At 41.3% G+C, this 22,330-nt stretch overlaps 2 long non-coding RNA genes across 4 annotated transcripts in view; one reads left to right on the top strand and one right to left on the bottom strand.

Annotated features, from left to right (window-relative positions):
- The window catches only part of LOC128351824 (uncharacterized), a 39,104-nt gene extending 19,210 nt beyond the window's left edge, over positions 1–19,894 (top strand). Inside the window, exons 3-5 of one of the 2 annotated variants that reach the window (XR_008320060.1) lie at positions 1,465–1,531; positions 17,151–17,217; positions 19,204–19,894. This is a non-coding gene — a long non-coding RNA (uncharacterized LOC128351824). The remainder of the gene's footprint in view (positions 1–1,464; positions 1,532–17,150; positions 17,218–19,203) is intronic. The other variant, XR_008320061.1, reaches the window with a different exon arrangement.
- The window catches only part of LOC128351825 (uncharacterized), a 110,696-nt gene that overhangs the window by 11,888 nt on the left and 76,478 nt on the right, over positions 1–22,330 (bottom strand). For both annotated transcript variants that reach the window (XR_008320062.1, XR_008320063.1), the window contains exon 3: positions 5,681–5,774. This is a non-coding gene — a long non-coding RNA (uncharacterized LOC128351825). The remainder of the gene's footprint in view (positions 1–5,680; positions 5,775–22,330) is intronic.

Here is a 22,330-nt window from a genome sequence, read left to right as displayed (position 1 = left end):
ATGCCTTGCCAGGCCTCACAGAGGCCTTTTGAGCATGTGTGGCAACCTCCAAAATGGCCCCTGCACTGATCTTTGTAGGCCGAAACAGGCCTGAAAATTAGCCTGAGACAGGCTGTGGCAGTGATCTAAGAGGCTGGCGGGGGAGGGGAAACCCTTTGCAGATCGCTCGCCCTCCCCCCCGGCCCTTAGGAAGGGGCTACAGGTAAAAAAAGGTTTTTTGATTTTTTTAAATCCACGAATTGGGGAGGCACTGGTGCCCCCCCCCCAGTGGCACCTAGGGAACGTGCCCTGGCTGCCCCCCTCCCCCAGTTTCACCTATGCTAGAACCAGGGGTCATCCCAGGAAACTGATGGCCAAGAAATTTAGGACCGGCAAAAGGAAGTACTTTTTCACACAGCACATAATTAATCTATGAAATTCTCTGCCACAGGATGTGGTGATGGCCACTAGCTTGGATGGCTTTAAAAGGGGCATAGACAAATTCATAGAGGACAGGTCTATCAATGGCTACTAGTCTGATGGCTTTAAGCCACCTCCAGCCTCAGCGGCATCGGGCAGGCTATTGTGGGGAACAGGACTAGGTAGGCCTTGGGCCTGATCCAAGAGGGCTATTCTTATGTTCTTAAAATGTGCTTGGCTGCCATCAGTCACCAAGTGCCATCCTCCCCACACGCCCTGTTTCCGTTGCCCAGAGTTAAGTTTGAGATGTTTATGTGAGCAGTGTTTATCCAATCTTACTTTTCCATGATGTAATGCAATTACTTTCAATTAGATCTTTCTCTGTGGTGTTAATAGGCCCTATTTAACAGTTGACTTAGTCTGATTTTATATCAACATAAATAAATTCTTCCTCTTCCTGATCAATTTTGTTGCTTTTATTGTAATGCCTTGTAATTTGTCAGTCTCTGATGGGGTATTTAGATGGTAATGAAAAACCACCATGTGTGCTAACAAGAAATATTTTTATACTGAAGTTCCCTTCAAATAAAGAGTAGTATTGTTTGTTGTGGTAATAGTAAAAGGAGATTTTTTTGATGATCTCATGTCACAGCATTTTTACATCTTGCCTATGGACAGTGTCTATCTCCATTCTACACAAAAACTGTTGATCTCATCTGTCACACACACACACACACACACAAAAAACTCCTTGACCTGTTCTTATTTCCCAGTATTCCAGGAGTTGTACAATTCCCATAGGGTCCACATCCTGTACTAGATATAACATCCAATCATCTCTTGAATTTTGGAGGTAGTGATACTGGGAAATAATATTTCCTATTCAGAGAGAGGGACTTCTGTCTATCTGTTCAAGGCTGCAATTAAAAATAGCAAGTACAGTCTTCTCTTTTACTCTCCCTAATCCTTTGCCACAGACTGGTAATAGTAGGCTTGTGAGGTGTGGGTTTTTTGTATTTTTTTTGTTCTGCAGAAATGTATGAGAAAATTTAATTTTTTTTGAAGGAGTTAATGTCCATGTCTGGATTCAACAAAGTAGCAGCTCAATGAAGAAGCTGTTCATCCAGCACAGGTAATTCTAAATGGAGAGATTATCCTGTATCTCAAGCTGGCCTCCCTCTCCTTCCAAGTAGGCCTAGTGGGAAGGAGGGCCAGAGCAGCCAAGCAAGCACTTCACCTACAAAGCTAGAGCTCAGCCCTAGTGTGGCATCCCCTCTGCTCTTGGAGTCAGAGGAGCAATGGTGGGGATTCTAAGGGGAGAACAGAAGCCCCACTGAGAGGTTGGGTGGTGGCACAGGCCAGCTGATGAAGAGGCCCCCTGGCTGCTCAGATGGATCTAGGGCACTTTCCTCGGGGCAGTCTCAGGTCCTCAGAATGTTCTCTTCCAACAGGGTCTCCTCTGAGTCAGTGTCTGTCTTCTAAGCACAGTCCATGCTCTGATGAGAATGCACTCACTTGCTGCTGTGACTGCTCTGTTCAGTTTAACATTTGAGGTAACCATACAGTGTTCTGTTCACTAGATTTAGTATGAGCACAACTGGATCCCTAATGATATCAGGTTTCTTGCTTAATGGACTTTACTAGGCAAGTTAGTGACCAATCATTGCTGCTGCCCACCATTTTTGTTTCCCTCTTATGCATTACACTTTCCCCCATCCCTTTATCCAATGACACATAGGTGGGGGGTACACATGCTGCATTATAGGTAACTAAAGATGGCGGGTGACAGCAATGTGACTTGTCAAAAAGCACTCTGGGTCACCACTGACATGAAGGCAAGCTCCCACAAGGGTTATGGGGGGCTTGCCTTTGCAGTGGTAGAGCCCTTCTGAGCAAAGAGACACCTTTTAAATGTGAATCTCTTCCATTTAGCAGAGGGGAGTAACTGCCCCTATGCAGCCTCAGCACAACATCCCTCTAGTGGTTGGTGTTGGTATTTGCCTTGTTTCTTTTCAGACTGTGAGCCCTTGTTAGACAGGGAGCCTACCCTATTTGTTTGTTTGCTTGCTTGCTTGTTTTTTTTATATAAACTGATTTAAGAATTTTTGATGAAAAGCAGTATATAAATATTCCTAATAGTAGTATTGGAACACTTGTTGGCAGATGTACTGGTGGACACCATACTTTTTTCACCAAGACTTCAAGGGTTGGTCATGGGCCTTTTATTGCCCTGAATCAGTGGTCAGTCATGTACTTTTGCTGGACAGTACCTAACTTGGCCAACTCCTGACACCTGTCTGAATGGCATGGAAGGAAGATCATTGTTTTTCATGTGTACCACATGTTATAGCAAAACAAAATATGTAACTAACCAGGTTACCAATATGTCCTTTACAGTGGACATCATAAAGTTTTAATTTTATAGTGTACTGTACTGTATTGAGGAAAAAAGAAAATGTTCCAAAACAAGGACACTTGTGGTTATAGGAATATGAATGTTTAAGGGTATTTAACTGAAAGTATCTCTATTAAAAGGGCATGTCTCAATATCATTCATATCTATATCTATATCTATATCTATATCTATATCTATATCTATATCTATATCTATATCTATATCTATATCTATATATAGATATATAGATATATAGATATATATTCATTCTTTTTAACACATTTTCCTACTAGTTAGCTGGCATAACATGTAGGATATTATTTTTATTAAAGAAAGGTTCCTGGACTAAACATAGAGCTATCTCTGTAAACAAGCAAAATGAATGACAAATTCCACAATAATTTAACATTTAACATCTAAAAACACATTTATCCACACATTTTATATCACTTTGTTATCACCAGGTATAAAACCAGTGCATCTTCAGCCCAGTGACTAAAACTTTATAGTTGGCATAACTCTCTGAAACCTTCTCATTTCGTAGGCATTAGAATCTATTATACTCATATTAGGCATATATACTTCGTTCAAAATGATTTAAATTTGTTCTTCTCTCTCCCTCTCCCTCTCCCTCATATATATACACACACGTGCGTGCACACCCTGAAAGCACAATTTATTTCATATGTGAAATGTTGTGATTCATGATGAAATAGAAAAGGACATGCAGTTTCTATTTTTATGGAAAGATTCCCCATATTCTATGATATTCTCTCGTGTAAAAAGCCAGTAGAAACAAGAAACTCACCACTAGAGGCCACTGCAACCTCAGCCCACATTCTGCTCTAAAGAAGTTGAACATTTCTGCCTTTGCAGATGGAGGAGCTGTTGACCTAATCGAGGACTAAACTTGAAAGAAGAGTATTCCACTGGGGTTGCAAATAAAACACAAACTGCTCACAAGGGCATATTTTTATCACCAGAGGACCTCATTTACATAGCAGAGGGAAATGAGAGTGACTGTACTTGTTTTCAAACAACCAGAAATGAATTCTGCTTGGAAATCAACTTCTTCTAGCCATCTAGGCATTGTAGCCACCTTGATGTGTACACAATAACCTTGAAATTTTTAAAAGAACTATGACATGAAATAATTGGCTGATCCCCCCACCCCACCCCCCAAAAAACATTATGAGGCAAGATGAGGCAGATGATACTGTTCTTATCAAATACCATTTGCCTTAATAATGCTTGGTTGTTTTATTTTCCAGTTTCAGTCTCAGTTATAATTTAGCAGTCCTTTTCGCCTTATGCTGAGTTCACAAGAGCCACCACTGTACTTTTGAGACTTTACCCCATTGTAGGCGTGCATGTGTGTAAAAGACGTAAATAGGTCAACAACATGTCTTATGCACTTGTATCAGGTTTTAAAAACAATTCATACCCAGAAGGATTTAGAATCAGATTTTAACCTGCTTGCATTTTCTTTTGGATCACCTATGACCAAATGTATTCTATCTTATAAAACACCGCGAGACAGCCATTTTCTTTGTGGTAGCGTCATGTTTAGGGTTTGGGGTCTGGGAACACATTTTTCAGGATCACATTGAATAAGGCCGGAACTTACCTTGGGATTTCAGGGACTGTTTTAGTCCCACATTCAACACTTGTTCTATAGAGCTGCACACATTCAGGATGCCTTTTTCCATTTTGACAACTTCTCCCTATGGAAATGTCTCTTCAGGCACTATTAACATGAGCAGCAAGGCTCACTTCTCCAGTTATTCCTTTTGTTTTAGGATTGTGGATGTCTGCTGCATTTTCTTTTACTTCCCCCCACCTGCCATTCCCCAGTCTCTGGTAAGTTAGGGGAAAATACCTTACCATTTCACTAACCGTTTCTGTTTTCAAACATTTTTCAAGCATATATGTGTACCGCAGTGCTCATGTGCCTAGAATTTTTTATTTTTTTAAAAAAAACCTAAGTCAACGTCAATTGACATGGCTTCTTTCTACTACTATCAGAGTCTAGAGGAAGGAGCTGTGAAAACAGCAGTGTGGCAGGCAGGCAGGTAATGCAGAAACTGGGAGTTGTACTATCACCAAGAGCCACCTAATGGCACAGAAGGGAAATGACTTGATTATCAAGGCAGAGGTTGCCAGTTCAAATCCCCGCTGGTATGTTTTGCAGACTATGGGAAACACCTATATCGGGCAGCAGCGATATAGGAAGATGATGAAAGTCATCATCTCATATTGTGTGGGAGATGGCAATGGTAAACCCCTCCTATAATCTGCCAAAGAAAAACCACAGGGCTCTGTGGTCGCCAGGAGTCGACATCGACTTGACGGCACACTTTACCTTTACTATCACCAACGACTGTATCGAAGTCTAGTCACAGGGCAGTACAGCAAGGATCTAGGGTGAGCAAAATTAGTTTTCTCTTTTTAATCAGTAAATGTCTGCCAGCTGTATTCATATGCAAGACAATTTATTCCATAAAGTGAAATATTGCTTTCAGTACTTGAATAATTTCATTAAATATCCAGTGGCTTATTAAGGGATTTAAACTCCAGTATTTAAACTCCTCTGCATGCAAGAGTGAATCTTAGCAGGAAGCTGGTTCACTGAATATATTTTAATGATGGGTGAACTATTTTTGTCCTTAATTCCACCTACAGCTTGATTGAACTGCTGGTTTAGTTTTTACTACTATCGCTGTGTTGTTAATACTGTACTTGTCCTAGTCTTACCTGTGAAGCCATATTTGAAAGCCTATGTAAGACAACCCAGTCTTTGCTGCTCTTCTAAACATGAGCAGTGAACAAAGACCAATCTCTCTCAGAAGGCACCATAACCTAAAAGGTCATCTTGTGCATACTCACCACAGTGGAGGGAAGGCAGAAAGAAGGCTTCAGTGGTAGAACTGAATTCTGGGTCAGCCCCATATGATAATTTCTGAGATGTTCTGGTACCCAGCTGTTTAAAAGCAAAGACCAACACTTTGAATAAACTGGAATCAGTTAAATTAGAAAAGGTTTAGCTTGATGAGATCTGATCTCCAGATCCAACAAAAACTCCAGAGGCCTGGCCAACTGAAACTATTAGACTGGACTTCAAGAGCAGCCCCACATAAATCACATTAGTTATCCAACCTGGAGACTATTAGGTCACAGATTACTAATGTCAGGTCTGACTTAGCCAAGTAGGGTTGCAGCTGGCATGCCACATGAAGTTCATAAAAGGCATCCTAACTACTGCTTGGGCATCTCGGAGGGAAGCTGGTTCCCAGAGTACTGCCAAGCTGGGAACTGCTGCTTCAAGGGGAGTGCAAACCTTGCCGCAGTTGCTCACTGAGGCACTTTTTAAAAGTGGTGATTCTCTTTATTTAGCAGGGGGAAAGCAAAGGGCCCTATCTATCCCCAGCACAGCATCCTTCCAGTGGCTGTTGCTGGTATCCATGTTTCTTTTTTAGATTGTAAGCCCTTTGGGGACAGGGAGCCGTTTTATTTATTTATTTATACCTATGTAAACCACCTTGGGAACATTTGCTGGGAAACGGTGTATAAATATTTGTCGTATTTGTATTCAACCCCAGAACAAGTTTCCCACCTCTTTCAGTTTGTCAGATTCCTTTTACCAACAGCACCAGGTTGCTTGAGTTGATTAAGGAAAAAAACAAACCATAACTCAATGAGCTACCCTTTCAAAAAAAAAACTTCCCAAGTATGAAGGGAATGGATTAAGCACACACATATTGGAACTAAATTGGGCTGTAGAACAGTTACACTTCAGCATAGACAAGATCCATACTCAAGAATAAGATCACTCAGAGTGGAAGTTTCCCTTTAATCAAGTGTTGTTTCACAATACATAGTCATCACTGGATGACTAAAACTTAAAGGGATGATTTGCACATATGAATGTACAATCACAGATAGAGCTTTCATATTTCCTCACATAATTTGCAAACACAGTGCTACTCTCCATATCCTGCTATGCATTGCTAACTATCCAGAGAGGTTCATCTGCAGTTGCCACTGGCTTGTCTGGTGGCTATGCAGGGACAGGCCTTCTCTGTTGCTGCCCCAAAGACTCTGGAATGTGCTCCCTGCTGAAAGAAGAGCCTCCCCATCTCTGACAACTTTTAGAAAGTCTCTAAAGACACATTTATTCACCAAGCTTTTTAACTAGATTTGTGATTTTAAATTGTTTTGTTTTAATTTGTTTTATGTTGCTGTAAATTGCCAAGAGACAGAAGTTTGGGGCAGTGTACAGATGTGATTGATTGGCTGATAAATAAATAAATAAATAAATAAATAAATAAATAAATAAATAAATAAATAAATCAGGTGATGTACATGCATGTGTGACCTTGCATATAACACATTAACTGTCAACCTGGTAAACTGGAGAGCTTTCTCCACTCTTTTATGCATGCTTATTAAGGAAGAGGAGATTCTAAGTGGCCTTAATAGAAACCCATTGGATTGAAATCCTATATTTTAGTACAGTTTACTTCTCAGAAGCTGCTCCTCTGGGATCCTCAAACTGGGGTGTTGTGTTGAAGAAACCTATAAGAAGGAAACTGCAGGCACTGGAAACTGTGTGCATATCTCTTTGTTACATGGCCAGTGATGGAGCCCATTCATCACAGCAGTCCCTACTTAATCATCATGGGGGCTGTGGGCTGTCTGTGGGATTGAAGCAAGGTGGTCATGCTAATGCAGGGCTGGCTCAACTTCAGCCCTCCTGCAAATGTTTGCCTACAACTCCCATAATTCCTGGCTATCGGCCACTGTGGCTAGGAATTATGGTAGTCCAAACACAGCTGGGGGGCCAAAGTTGAGCAGGCCTGTGCTAATTAGACACTATTCTGGGGACTCACTGTGCAGGTGGTAGCATTTTTGGAGACTCTCCAGTTGCTTAAATTACTACAGTGCTGCAGCTCCCATGTGGAGGCAGTCCCAATTCAAACCAATTTCCTCTCCATGTATGGCTGCCAGCTTTTTATTTCAAAATTCCAGTATCTGGCCTAGTAAGATCATGGGGCACAGTCAGGGCAGGCCAGGAATGGAGCTAATCGCAAGCAGTTTCTCATTGCCCCCATAGTTTGTACTGGCAGATATATGAAACTAGACCTGTGCTTGCATTCTCATGCAAAGTGAAGAAGTTGGGCAGGAAAGTAGGTGTGATACCAATTCCTGTAGCTGCCATTGTCGAATTACCACATTGTTTTAACATATGTACCCTGCCTCTCTGCACTCAGCAAAGCTTGTGGGAGACAGCTACATAGAAGTGCACTCTCTTCCACCCTGTAGTGGCTCATAGAGTAGCATGGGGAATTACTTGAGTTGAACTGGGAATCCTTAGAGTGCCCAATTCAAGTCTGTACACTACATTTTACTAAAAAAAAAAAATTACTCAAAAACAAAACAAAACACCAAACTGGCAATCAGCTGAAAATTATGCCTTTACACACGCTCACAAAACCTGACAACTGACCTAGAATTCTGGGCTTGTTTGCTTTTTATGAAGGGCTGGACCTAAGGCAGTCATGTAGAAACCAGCAATGTGTGATAAACCAGCCAGAGGCATAGCTAGGGCAGTAGGGGGCCCATGTTCACTGCTCTCCCCAGCAGCTCCTCGGAGGGAGTGAGGGAAATAATGAAGAAAACGAGGAGGGGTGAGCTGGGAGGCCCTCAGGAGCTAAGGGACCCGGGTTCTTTGAACCCATCAGCTAATTATAGCTACACCCCTGAAACCAGCCCTTGCTTTGGAGATGGGAAACAACTTTGGTTTTTCTTTGAAAGTGCTGAATCAGAGTCACCTGTGAGGAAGAGACTTAAACTATTGGAATACGTTGGACAATTGTCTTCTGTGGACCACTGAGTTCTTCTCCCTATTGAGCCTGCATTTGACGCCTTGCCTTCTTTCCTCCATTTGAACTGGAACTCAGTAGGCAGAGAGCCAAGCTAAACTGTATTCCAGAAGGGTGTAGTCTTCTGTGTGAGTTAATCCCACAATGTCTACTACCCAAAGGAAAGGTAATCAAGTCTGAGTGTATCTGCTTTTTCAAGTGTTTTTGCTCCAGAAAACAATAATTTAGAAAACTTAATCCAAGATGCCCATGTGCATTTCACAGCTCTAATATATTGTATTTTATTTCCAAGGCACAAAATGCAATTTTGGCATGCAGCTAACTTTTTTCCTTAATGTTTAATTACTATTTTTTTCGGTATTGCTTTTTAATTTGTTGTAGAATTCTCAGTACAGTTTCAAACACAGGTGGAAATCAGTCAGGAATTCACTGTCCTTTGAGACTCCTCAACTATTTCATCATTAGCCAGGAGTCCAAAAGTAGTAGGTGTCGGATAATGTAAAATCTATGTGCTAGCAGCAGATCATATAGGAAGGGTGTGTTAAAACTAAAACTAGAGGCCTGGGAATGTTTGTCTAGTTAAGGTGAGGAGTGTTAAACCCTGAACATTACCATATTAAACCCTGAACATTCAATCTCTCATTCATTGTAGGGACTGGCTTAAAGAAAGCTTTTGACACAGACTTATTTCTTCCAAAATAGAGAACATTTAATTTGTTTCTTCTTTGTTTGCTTTGGCTGAAAGGGAACAGCTGTAAATTGTAAAAATAAAATATCTGGTGCAAAGATTTTAGTACTTGAAAGTCTTGCCAAAACCATAAACAATGACATTTGTAAGCTGTCTCCCCCCACCTAAAACTTCAGAAACCTGAAAAGTACTGCAGTTTTGAAACTAAATACTGAACCAAGTCCTGTGCTGACATCTTTGTTTCTTCCCTGAAACCACATTTGTTAAATTTATTTGTAAGATACAGGCAATATAACCTCACCAGTTGTGCCAAATAAGTAATATTGATTGCTCACATTTAAGCACTAGAAGCTTAGCAGCTGTATAAAGATATATTTAGAGGTTGTACAAACTATATGGTTATCTAGACATAATAGCACTATCCCTATGTACTTTCTCTCTTGTGTGCTTTTGTTATTGGCATATCAGTTTTTAAAAAAACCTTTTAATGCTACAATATATCGGCAAAAGAGCCATTCCTTTTGCCAAAAAGCACTTCATGTTGGATTTGCTGTAACCCTTTATAGGTAAGGGCTGTGTAATTGCACCACATAGATTCAGAATTGTGTGTTGGCTACAGAACTCAGTAATTGAAATAATTCAGCAAGTTCTAAACCTTAATGCTGCAAAGAGAAAGTGTAGTGGACAGTGCTTAATGACATATCAGAAACCAGGATTGTGATACGGAGATTGTGTATACGCCTGCATTCATATACTAAACAGAATTTCTGTTGGTCAGGAGGGAGGCATCAGCTCTCTGTCATTTATACTAATACAGGGCACTGACTCTTCACTCCTGACCATTCTGTTTAGTGTATTGCACATACACCAGTATTCAGCTCTAGCAGATACAGAATATATTTTAGCAAAATAAAATTTTTAAAAAGCTTAAGTTGCAGTATTTACACACACAAAAAGCAGAATTCAGTTTTCAGAATTCAGTTTTCAGAATTAAATTTTCAGAATTCAGTATTTTTGCATTGTGCAAATACTTTCAGAGTTCAGGAAAAGTATTGAAACTAAAATAGCTGAGAGGCAATGATCAGGTGTGTCTGTAGGTGATACTAGGTACCACAGAAGTTACTCCAAGTGTTTGCAAAGAAGGGAGAGCAGCTCTCTGCTACTATTCTGTGGCTGATGTATTTCTGTTTAACTTTCACTAGGACATAAATTGAAAAAATAGGGGAGTGTACAAAAGTTGATAAAGATGCTAAAGCGCTGGATACAAGGAGAAGCAGAAAGAAAGAAAAAGCAAGTAAAATAATAGAGGGAAGGAAAAAGCTGTAAATGGGTTGGGGGATGCTAGAAGGAGCTAATATGTGGAATCTACTTCTGGCTTAAATAGCATTTTTAATAGGGATGTGCAAAATGTTTTGATGTCAAAATTTTCAGACTCAAGGCCATTTTGAGTGTTTTGACATCAAAACAGAATGCTCTTTAAATAAAGGGCTTGTTTCAAGCTCAGAGCAGAACAACCCCGTTTCAATGAAAACATTTCAACATTCCAAGTGCCATTTTAGAGACCTGTTTTTGCCTTCTGATGGGCTTGCTTCTTGGTTGGCTTCTTATCATACAAATCAAGTGTTGTCATGGGCAACTGTGCCCCCATTGTCTGGGGGGAGGGAAGAGGGAGGGGGGAAACAAACGAGGGGATTTGAAAATGTATTCAAAGAGACTGGGAGGCAGAGAGAGCCCTTATAGTGTGCCTCTCTTGAAGAGGACACATCAGGAGAGGAGGAAAGAATCAAGGGTGGTTTGATTTTGTCCTTTTCTCAGCACCGAGTATAATATGCTATGCTATTACTGCTATAATTATTTGGTTTTGCTAGATCTTAGATTGGCAAAGGCAGAACTTGGATGCCTTCCTTCCTTGAGCTGTGGTTTGGTTTGTTTGCGAGATAGTGTTGTGGCAGGAAATGGACAGTGGTATGTGTGTTTGTATATGCAATAATTCTTGGTGATTGCTGTGATGAGCTCCACGTCTGGCCTTGAGACTAACTTGTGCTTCACTCACTGCTCTGGTCTGCTCTGCAATCTGCATTGCAAGGTGTACGCAGTCAAAATTTGGATGAAATTGGATGAAATTGCTCTAGTTGAGTTTATGGCTATGCTTGCTGCTAAGGGCACTGCTGTGGTAGCTGCTGCTAAGAAGTAATGAGTCATAATTTTGTGTGTGTGTGTGTGAGTGTGTGTGTGTGTGTGAGAGAGAGAGAGAGAGAGAGAGAGAGCTCAACTTGTGCCAATTATGTTATTGCAGTTGGCAGTGCATTCTGGGTGAGTGATTCTTCTTTAGCCCTTTTTGGACTGTGTTTGAAATGTGTGTTCTGTGTTGAGAGGGACAGATTTCCTCTTACTGTGTGCTTCTTCAGTGTTTTTCAAGGCAGGATTGCAAAATGCATTTCAAATTGCAATGTAAAACTTGTGAGTGCTGTTACCAAGATAGCCTGTTTGGGGGCTCCCAGGAGCATCCCTACACCTGATTTGGAGCCTCAGGCTTGAATTTTCCATTTTTGTCTCCCTGGACTCATGGGGTTGTGGGCTCACCAATTTATTGCATGAAGCTGACTCATGGGGGTATGGGGAAAGGTAGCATGGGGAAAGGTAACTCCAGGTTAAGTGTGACTCATGACTGAAAAAGAACTATTCCTCTGCTTGCCTCTCTTATTTCAGTACAGGTAAGGTAGCTGAAGAAGACATGAGTTAATTAAGCACTATTCTTCTAAAGAAATAGCCAAATGCTCCCCTCTGTGTTAGCACTTTGGATTGGCTCAGGCTTATCACCTTCACAGAAAGGAATATATAAGAAGTAAAAGGCTCATCTCTCTCTAACCAGAAGTGTTAATGGCTGGCTCGAAGACTGGGAGGCATGCTTGTCAAAATGTTCCAAGGCACTCCCAAGGTCATTGTTGACTACACAAGATAAACTCTAATGCACTCATCCTGCACAGGTTTCTCAAACTATTCATCTCATTGAGCTGGTAGAGCACACCCAGCAAAGTCTGAACCGGACACAGTGTGTTCTTTTGTCAACGTATGTCACCCTTTTCAGCAGAAAGGTGTTGTCAGCATTTGCCCTCAGGACAAGTTGTGGCCTATTTCAGCCCTTGAGACCACCAAGCAATGTGTCTTTTCTCTAAATTCACCCATTGCATATTTATGTGTTTTGGCACCAGCTATACCATCTTGCTGTGCCTGGACTCTCATGCCCGTTCCGCTTACTGCCTCCAGATCAGCACTTTTTCCAAAGCCAATCTGTGCAGTACACTTTGATCCAGCAAGATACTGGTCCCCTGAGATCTGACCTCCTTTGGACTTTTCCTGGTGCTCTGACCCTAGAGTGACACTTGGGTCCCCTCTCCTGTCTTTGCTTTCCTGCTTGCCCCAGAGGAAAGAGGTCCCTCAGCATTGGTTGAGTGACAAGCGTCCACACACCCCACCAGAAGAAACTGGGTATATTAATTTCTGCCCTGAAAACTATTGCTCCTCTCTCTCTCTCTAAAGTCCAAAGCTGTTCTCTAAGACAATTTTTTTCTGGTCAGCATTTAGTGGATTTAATTTGGATCTCAAGCCAAAACATCTCTTTGTGAGTTTCAACTTAGTACTATTAATATTGCTAGCCTTGTTAGTTTTATTAGCTAATATTGTATTGCTTATTAATCAATATTTCTTTTCTGTAGCCCCAAACCCTAAAATAAACCTGATTCTATTTTTGATCTTCAACTCTCTGTCAGTCATTTCCAAGACTGAAGCTTTGCACAAATGTATTATGTATTAAGCTGCTCCCTCTAAGCTTGCTGGTTTCCCACCAGAGAAGAGCTGGTCTTGTGGTAGCAAGCATGACTTGTCCCCATAGCTAAGCAGGGTCTGCCCTGGTTGCATATGAATGGGAAACTTGATGTGTGAGCACTGCAAGATATTCCCCTCAGGGGATGAAGCCACTCTGGGAAGAGCAGAAGGTTTCCAGGTCCCTCCCTGGCTTATCCAAGATAGGACTGTGAGAGATTCCTGCCTGCAACCTTGGAGAAGCTGCTGCCAGTCTGTGAAGACAATACTGAGCTAGATTCTGACTCAGTAGATGGCAGTTTCCTATGTTCCTATGTTCCACACAAGCCCAAAGGTTAATCAGAGGTGTTCGCCAATTCCCCTGGGACAGCATCATTAACAGTGCCTTGTTCCAGCCACAGGAAACAATGGGGAAATATGAAACACCCCATTGTTCCCTATGGATAGCTCCTAGGGACATCAAAGTGGGTTTTGTTGTAGGGCATGATGGGTGCTAAAGGTAAAGTGTGCCATCGAGTCGGTGTTGACTCCTGGCAACCACAGAGCCCTGTGGTTGTCTTTGGTAGAATATAGGAGGGGTTTACCATTGCCTCCTCCCACACAGTATGAGATGATGCCTTTCAGCATTTTCCGATATCGCTGCTGTCCAATATAGGAGTTTCCCATAGTCTGGGAAACATACCAGCAGGGATTCGAACCAGCAACCTCTGCCTTGATAATCAAGTCATTTCCCCACTGCGCCATTAGATGGCTATGATGGGTGCTACCTACCACCAAAACAAATGGACAAGTGGGCAGTTTTAAACAAATTGTTAACCGTTTCCCAAAATCCCCATATAATCATATGGAGTTGGGAGGGAAAGGTTAAAATTAGCCCATCATGCCCTACCACCCAAACTACTTTGGTGACACCAGGTTCTACCCATGGGAGAAATGGGGTACTTTGAGTCTCCTCATTGTTCCCTATGGCCAAAACACTCAAAACATTTCAAGTTTTGTTTTGTCGAAACAACTGGTTCTACCGCTATTTTGACAAAATATTTTGACTGTCTGTGTTTTGCTTTGAGCTCAAAACAAAATGCAAAATCCATTCTGTGCATATCTCTAATTTTTAATTTCAAGGTGATTTGCTGTCTTTATTGTATCTACTTTTCCAACAAGCAGTGAATCAGATCACAGTTATGTCAAATTGATAGAAAAGGGACTGAGACTGAGGGGCCCAGGCTTGCTTAATGCTATATGGTGACCTCGTGGCAGAGGCAGAACTTGAACCTAGGTGTCCCGGATCTAGTGCCCACATAGTGGAAAGGCCTTAATCAACCTCCTTTTAAGATTGCCATTTTCACTGTTCCTGCTCTTTGGTCTTCAACAGCAGCAACTCTGCAGATTAGCTGGTGATCTTTATCTTTATTCAATTATAAGCCTGCCTTGATGCTTTCATCATTATGTATTCTCACAACACCTACATTCATATGGTATATTAATGCCTTTCTGTCAAATTATCTCCTGTTTTCTCATCAAAGATCTTTCCATTTTTGAATTTGCATTCCATTTTGAACACTACAACCCATATGCAAAATACTCTTGATATGCAAATACTCTGCGACCAATAATGAAGGCCGTCACAATGCAATGTCTATGCCTGAGCTGCAAGTTGGGATTTTGTCAGGCAAACCTCACCTCGGTCATAGACAGCTGCCATCACAACCTCTCAGCCACAGCCTTCCATCGAGAGTGGCCTAACCTAGAATTCTGTTGTTGAAGATTGCTGTGATAATATATGGGAAGCACTCTAACTGCGTAAAATGATTTGTTGCTTGTTTGCTTTGACTTCAGAAAGTGTAGAGATAAAGTCATCCTGTGGTTCTAGTTCAGTGTAACATATTTTCCTGGGGTGTCAAAGTTAACTTGTTCACAACCAACCAGCACAGTCTTAAAACCTTAGCATTTTCTTACTGTCTGTGTGGGAGGTTAAAGGTTTTTCATGCATGTGTACAAATACTGAGCACAGTCACAGAACATTAGTGCTGTATAGATGTCTGTTAGTTAGAAGTCTCATGTTTCTCTCATTAAAGCATGCAGTTCAGTCCAAAACATCACTTTCCTGAGAGAGATTACGGTACTGGCACTTTCTCAAATAAGTACCTTATGATGACAGTCTTAACTCATATCACCTTTCAGATTTGACCAATGTCTGAAAACGCAGGCCTAGCAAAGTGCATGAAATACCTTTTTCTTTAGTAATTTTCGTTTTTTGAAAAGTGTTTCTTGATTTCTCAGAAAAATAAAGAACAAGATCAAAGGAGAGTATTTCCCTGAAACAGTTATTTGGCTGTTTCTGAGAGTAAGTTCATCAGAAAAAGTAAAACCAAGTTAAGAATTTTCCTACTGCAGCCTAACCTCTTTTAGTGCAGCATTTTTAATATTACATGTTTGGGGTGTTTGTTTTTTTCCTATTTAACAATCTCACTGAGCCTTCCGACCTTAGTCTATAGACTATAGCTTGAAATATAAGTATTTATGGCAATTTTTCCAGTGGGGGTAGTCATTAGTTAAAACACAGCAACTATCACTTTAGAGGTGAAACATCACAAATAGTCACCTCATTTAAAGAGCAGCTCCAATGATACACTTTTATAACAGCTTTTGCTGTTATAAAAATAAATACATTACTAAAATACATTACTCGCAGTCGTTCTGTTTGATGACATTGTTAAAAAAATAATAATCAGTGCCTGACATTCTCCACAGCCTTAGGAGGGCAGAGCCAGAGATCCACTGTCACAAGGAGCAAGTAAACCAGCTGCCCTGCAGACTTGTCTTGCAGAGCAGCGCATGGGGAGGCAAAGGTGATGCAGTTTTTGCTTTTTCTTCTCTCCCTGCAAAAGCCCTGCATTTATAGAAATACATCCCTGAGGGTTGTGGGAACCTCAGGGACACCTTCCTAAAGGGAATAGTCATTTTGGACAGAGAAGAGGAAGAATTGTGTTCCCCTCTCCCTCCACCCATACTGAGCTGCAGACAAAGAAAAACATGCTGCTAGTTTCCAGCCTCCTTGTTGCAAAAATAATTTGAGTTTGGTGCCTAGCTACCCTGTTCTTGGGGGTTCTAGGTGTAGCTTTACTCTAGCCAGATACCTTTTAAATCTCATAGTTCTGAATCATCGGAGGTCACTTCCATTGGCATGTTTTAATGTTTTGCCATCAGCTCTACTTGAGGGAAGATATTGGTATATTCCATTTTCTAAGCATCTCTGTCCTTGTGTCGTGGGTGAAGTGGAAACTGTGGAACATGTTCTTTTGAATTGTTCCTTTTACTGAGACAGTCACTCCACTGTTATTACACCTGTTTGGTGGAAATGTCAGCAGATCTGGTGAGTTTTATTATCTCTCCTCCTATCAGATCAGAATCCATCTATTTCTGATACAGTTGTTAAGTTTTGTTCTGTTGCTTGCAACACTCAACACTCCTTGATTCTTCCTCTGTTGCATGCAATATTTCTGTAACTCTTCCATCAATTCCTGTAGCCTTCCGACTTGGTAATGACCAGATTGCTGATCTAACTTCCCGTACTAGAGGTTCTTGCAAGTAGGGAATATCCTGAGTATCTTGGATGTAGGGAATATATCTTGCAAGTAGGGAATATCTAGAGTATCTTGGATGCTGATGTCCCTGCTGTACAGATTTTCACTATACTCCTTCCATCTCGGTTTTCTCTTCTCTGAATCAGTTACTATCTGTCCTTTAGCATCCCTTAATATACCACTTCGAGGCTGGAACCTCTCTCTGAGTTCAGAGATCCTTTGGAAAACTTTCCTTGTTTTTCCATGTCTATTTCCATCCTCAAGGTCTTTACAGATGTCATTGTATGTCCTGACATCAATTTTGATTTCTTCTGTTTCTTGGTCTTTGGCAGTCTTTTTTCACATTTGTCCTTAACAACTTATTTGATTTCATTCCACAGTTGTTCTGGTTCCCTATCAATGAGGTTCAGAACTTCAAAGCGGTTCCTGATGTTCTCCTTGAAAATGGTGAGTACATTCTCAAGATCTGCATAATGCATAAATATACCTGTTTTATATTCTTACATTCTTGTGTGTTCCCTTGCTGTTTGTGCCATCAAGGACCCACGTGTTAAAAATACTTCATGTGTCACACTGTGTGTGTGTGTGTAGGGGGATGTTACCTAACTTGGGGGGGCGGGCGCCAAAGGTTTTTAGATCCAGGCTCCAAAATTACCTAAGTGCACCTCTGTCTGAGGCACTCTGATGTGGAAGAAAAGAGAAGTGGCTGAAACCCATGGAGCCATCTGGATGTTGGTCTGGCAACCCTACTTCTCATACCATTGCTTACTACGTAAATATTACTCAGGAGGTCATTTGCTTTTCCCTAATCAGGCATCAAGATAAGTGAGTCCGTTAGAGGGAAAACAACCTCAGGGGCATTTTTAGGGAGAATCATGGGCATAGGAGAGGCTAAGCAACCCTCCCTGATTACCCCTCCAAATGTCTCCTGCCTCTGTTTTCCTATTATCTCAGTAAAGGTAGGCCTGAGATCATATGTTTGCTGAGATATCTAGTTTTATATTTACTTTGCTGGCTTCCTCCAGTTTTAGTAACACACGTGTGCTTTTCCCAAGATGGAAGCTCTTTTATGGTTATTGCATCAATACCTTAAACTAGCATTTAACTATCATTGAATCTCCTTTAGGAGCTCTTGAGCTAGAGCAAAACCATTGCCTTCTGTGGCCTGGCACTCAAGATGGGCACTGAACATCTATTGAATTAATTCACCTATAGTATGAGATGTATGTGCTGTTAAGGTTTTCTAAGGCCAGCATAATCAAGACATTTCCTAAATGGACTCAGTGAGAGCAGAGTCTACCTTGATCTTTTATCTTTCAATCCTCATCTTTAGGGCCTTATTGTCTTTCAGCCAAATATCATCCAGCTGACTGAAGGCTTGAACTTGCAGTTTGTGATATTTAGAGAAATGCAAACAAATGAACTTTGTTTTAGCATAAATTTGTTCTAGCACAAAGGAAGAGTAAACAAGCTTTTTTCTTGGCAAACTAAATAAATAAATAGAACCACCTACCAGAATCACAAGGGTACTAGCCATGTGGTTCCAGAAAAGAATCTTAGGAGCTGCTGCAAAGGTATAATCCAAAGATTAGTTCTATTCCCCTGTTTTACCAAGAGAAACAAGCATCTAGGACGACCAGTCTTATCTGGTCTTTCCAGTTCATTGTATTATTAAGAAGCTCTTGAAATGTCAATCCTAGAGTTGTGGTTTCTTTATCTGGTGTGTGGAGGAGTCCCTCTTGCCAAATAGACAGTGATAAGTGAGTAACCTGAAGCTTATGCCCACTTCAGAGGTAATTATCTGCCTTTGTGATAATCAGAAATTACTCCTGGCTCCCCTGCTCTTCACCTTCTGATGCAAACTGCTTCAAGCCCACATGCTTAAACGCTGCTCATGTCACCAACTTGTGTCATTTCTCCATGTTTCTCTTCTTCACCAAATGCAGCATACTCTCCTCCTCCTCTTCTCTTCTTCTTCTTCCTCTTCTAAAATTCAAAGCACAGGGAACATCTGGATCTGATCCAAGAACATCTGGATCTGATCTTCCTCATCCCTAGACTGGTCTTCTTCTCCTTCTGAGAAGGGGGTAAGGTGATGTGCTTTTGCCCATGGGATTAGGGTTCATCCTAAATTCATTGATCAACTTATGTAACAAGTGGTCTAATTCAGTCAGTTGGCTTTTTCTAGAATTTGAAGTCATAAGGGAAAATAATACCTAAGAAATTCTCTTACAACTTGTTATGCCCCTACTGAGGCTGGAACTCCCTCCTTGGGAGAGTGCCAGGGGCTGTCCAGCAGTAAGCCCTCAGCAGGCAACGGAGTGTCAAGGCAGTGGGGCAGTTGCAGTTACCAGTTCTCCCCTGCTTGCCTCTAGCGTCGCTGAGTGTAGCTTCACTGGCCCCCTTTGGCTTCCCTCCCCTTCTTTTTCACAGCCCAGCAAGGACTCTCCCATCCTCCACAAACTCTGTGACCATCTCATCATTGGCCTCTGCTTTATATGCCTCCCTGCACTTGCAGCAAGTCTCACACGAGTCTAGGATCAAACCTCGCATTATCTTGGGCTCCCATGAGATCTCACGGTCAAATGTGCCTTCTATGGAGTCTGCCTTTTCCACAGCCTCCACCCAGGTCAACTGCCAGTCCTCCTCCTCTCATGCTCAGACCAGTTAAGTCAGGCCGCTGCACGGCCATGTTGGGTCTCGGCCCACAGAGTACAACACAACTAAACCACAAACTTTATCTATAGATTAAAGCATTTTCTAATGTATACAGTACTTCCAGTGACTGTTGCTGGTGTCTATCTTGTGTTTCTTTTTAGATTGTGAGCCCTTTCTGGACAGGGATCCATCTTATTTATTTACTTATTTATTATTTCTCTATGTAAACTACTTTGGAAACTTTTTTTGAAAGCAGTATATAATTGTTGTTGTCGTCAGAAAGTTGGTAGCAAAATTGTATATAAGGACAATATGTTAAAAAAAATGTACTCAAAACTGCTTCACAAAATGAAGCTAATTCCAATTTGCCCAAGCAATTTAAGTGTATGAAGAAAAGTTTTCATTTCGTGTTACATTTGCTAATGTAAACATAACATAAAATAATAAAATATGACTTTGATCCGCAGTTTTGATTCAAATGTTTCTTTTGATCTCCTTTCTGCTTTTTTGTGTTGTAGGGAAACATGGTGCAGCCAATTGACCATTTGTTATGCTATGTATAATGCATCCCCCATGACTTTTAGAATTTCTAAATATTTCCTTTATTTGTTTAAGTATCAAGCTCTCCGGGTATTTTTTCTTGTTTTCTGGACTGTTCAAACTTTTTCTAAAGCAGAAAGCAGCTTTTTATCAGATTACTATCTCCTCTAGCCCTTGGGAAAGGGCTAAGTATGCATTTTTAAAAAACTATTATTATTCATAGCCTTCAAAGAATCCTTCCAGATGGAGGGCTTTTATGTGCTTATTTTTATGGCTTTCTGAATTGCACTGCATGCAGAAGAAAAATTGAACTAACACACACAACAGCTTTAGTGGGTTTCTTTTGTACACTCATGTCACTATTTTCCATCTGCACTAGGGGCAGAATATTGCCAGTTGGTTGTCTATCCATCCCACCCAGACAGCTGTGTCTGCTCTTGAATTGCTTGTGACCTGAATTGCACACATACATTTCAATTCCCAGCAAATGGGAAACATTAGAGTGTGCCATCTTGGGTTCAACAGACATGTTAGACCAACATGTTTTCTTTCAGGAGTTGTCAAAGGGAGTTATGCAACAACAGCAGGGAGCCTCCGATAGTTGGAACAGTCAGGAAGCTCCCTGATGTCACTGCACAACTCCACTGGAGATATGACATGTCAGTTGGAACACCTTCCCTTAGTCGTCGTCTCCTCCTCCTCCTCCTCCTCCTCCGACTGGGTAGGGGCAGGGGACAGGTTGCACATTGCTTTGCTCCAGATTGTCTGTGTGTGTGTGTATACACGTGCACACACGTACCCACAGAGTGAGCTGTCATCTGCAGCTTTAATTCTGTCTGCAGTCTCAGAAAAAACTGCCAGTCTCAGAGGTACCCATGCCACTCACGGAACCTAGAAGGGATTTTTTTTTTAGTCCCTTTTAAACTGAAGCTGCAGAAGGCAGGTCCCTATGTGTATGTGTGCTCCTTTCTATGTGAAGTTCAATGTGCAGGCTTTCCCCGACCCAGTCAATGGTAAATGAGGAGGAGGAGAGGACAGCGAGGGCGAAGAGAGAGGGCAACAGACACCTCAAATCTTTGACATAGAAAAAGGTAATATGATAACTGAGAGGGGCTGATACACACACCCCAACAATGTCACTGTCGTGTTGTGTCATCCAGCCTTTGGGGCCATGCACAGGCCTAGAAGACATAAACATTTGCTACCATGCTGGAGCTCAAAATGTATGTGCATTCATGAGCCAATGGCTGAATCCTCCAGTTTTTACCTTTGAAAAATATTTGATACAAGGAAGCATAGTCTCTTCACATCCTCCAGACATTAGAATGCAAAACACAGGAGAACCATTGAGAGAAGAATGAATCTGACAGTGGTATTGTCTCCCCTAATCTCCTGCAAAGGGAGGTGCACCCCTCTTGTGAATAGTGTTTAATCATTATAAGCTAGGAAAAAGTAGTTGAGATGTGTGCAAGGTGGGGAAATTAAAGTAAGATGAACAAACCATTCATTCTGTAATATGCATGCAACTACAAGGTGATAAACATCACTAATTTATTTTAAACATGCAGCACCAGAGATGCTACATGTCTTTTAAACATGTAGTACATGCATTCTCTTTTTAAACGAGAGAAGCTACTCCACCATTTGAGAACCACAGGCTTAGGCCTTAACTACATGGTACATTGAAGCCACATGGAGCAATAATCCAAAGTCCTCTTTCCTGTAGCAAAGCACCCTGAGAAGGGGTACTTAGCACAGAAGAAAAGGTAAGAGCAAAGGAGTTTATTTCTTTGCATGTAAGCTGCTTTCCCTCTGACACTTATCTGTACTCTGATGCTTTCCCCTCTCATGGGTTCTGAACCCATATTTCTGAGATCAATATGGGTCCAGAACACTAATGGGTTAAAAAAAAAGCAGCTGGGCAAACAGCAGAGGAATGTTATGGGGGAAAGCAGCTGATAGGGAAAAGTTTAAGCACCCCTTCCCATGCCTGTTCTTCACTAAGAAGTGTATGGCTAATCTTACATGCAGCTGAGTGTAATGTGTAACTAGGCCCCAAGTCATTAATTCTCGGACTGTGTGGCAACCTTCCTTGGTCTTCCCTTATAAAGGATAGCACAGTGTAAAGTTCCTGGGAGGATAGGATTCTGAGGCAAGTAGAGCCTTCCTTCCCTCACCAGCCAAGAATGGGAAAATATTAATTGATTCACAATTTGACTGCTTCTCCCTAGCCCTATCTGACCTAAGTGGGGTCAGATATCTTGTTCTATTTTCCTTTCTAGTGCCAGTACTAGGCAAGGGCTCCAGTCTATAAACAACTTTCAAAATATGCTGTGGAACAGATTATTTTTATTCTTCACAA

This window comes from Hemicordylus capensis, chromosome 3 (genome assembly GCF_027244095.1).
Source record: "Hemicordylus capensis ecotype Gifberg chromosome 3, rHemCap1.1.pri, whole genome shotgun sequence".
NCBI classification, from domain to species: Eukaryota; Metazoa; Chordata; class Lepidosauria; order Squamata; family Cordylidae; genus Hemicordylus; species Hemicordylus capensis.
This window is presented reverse-complemented; position numbering and strand designations above follow the sequence as displayed.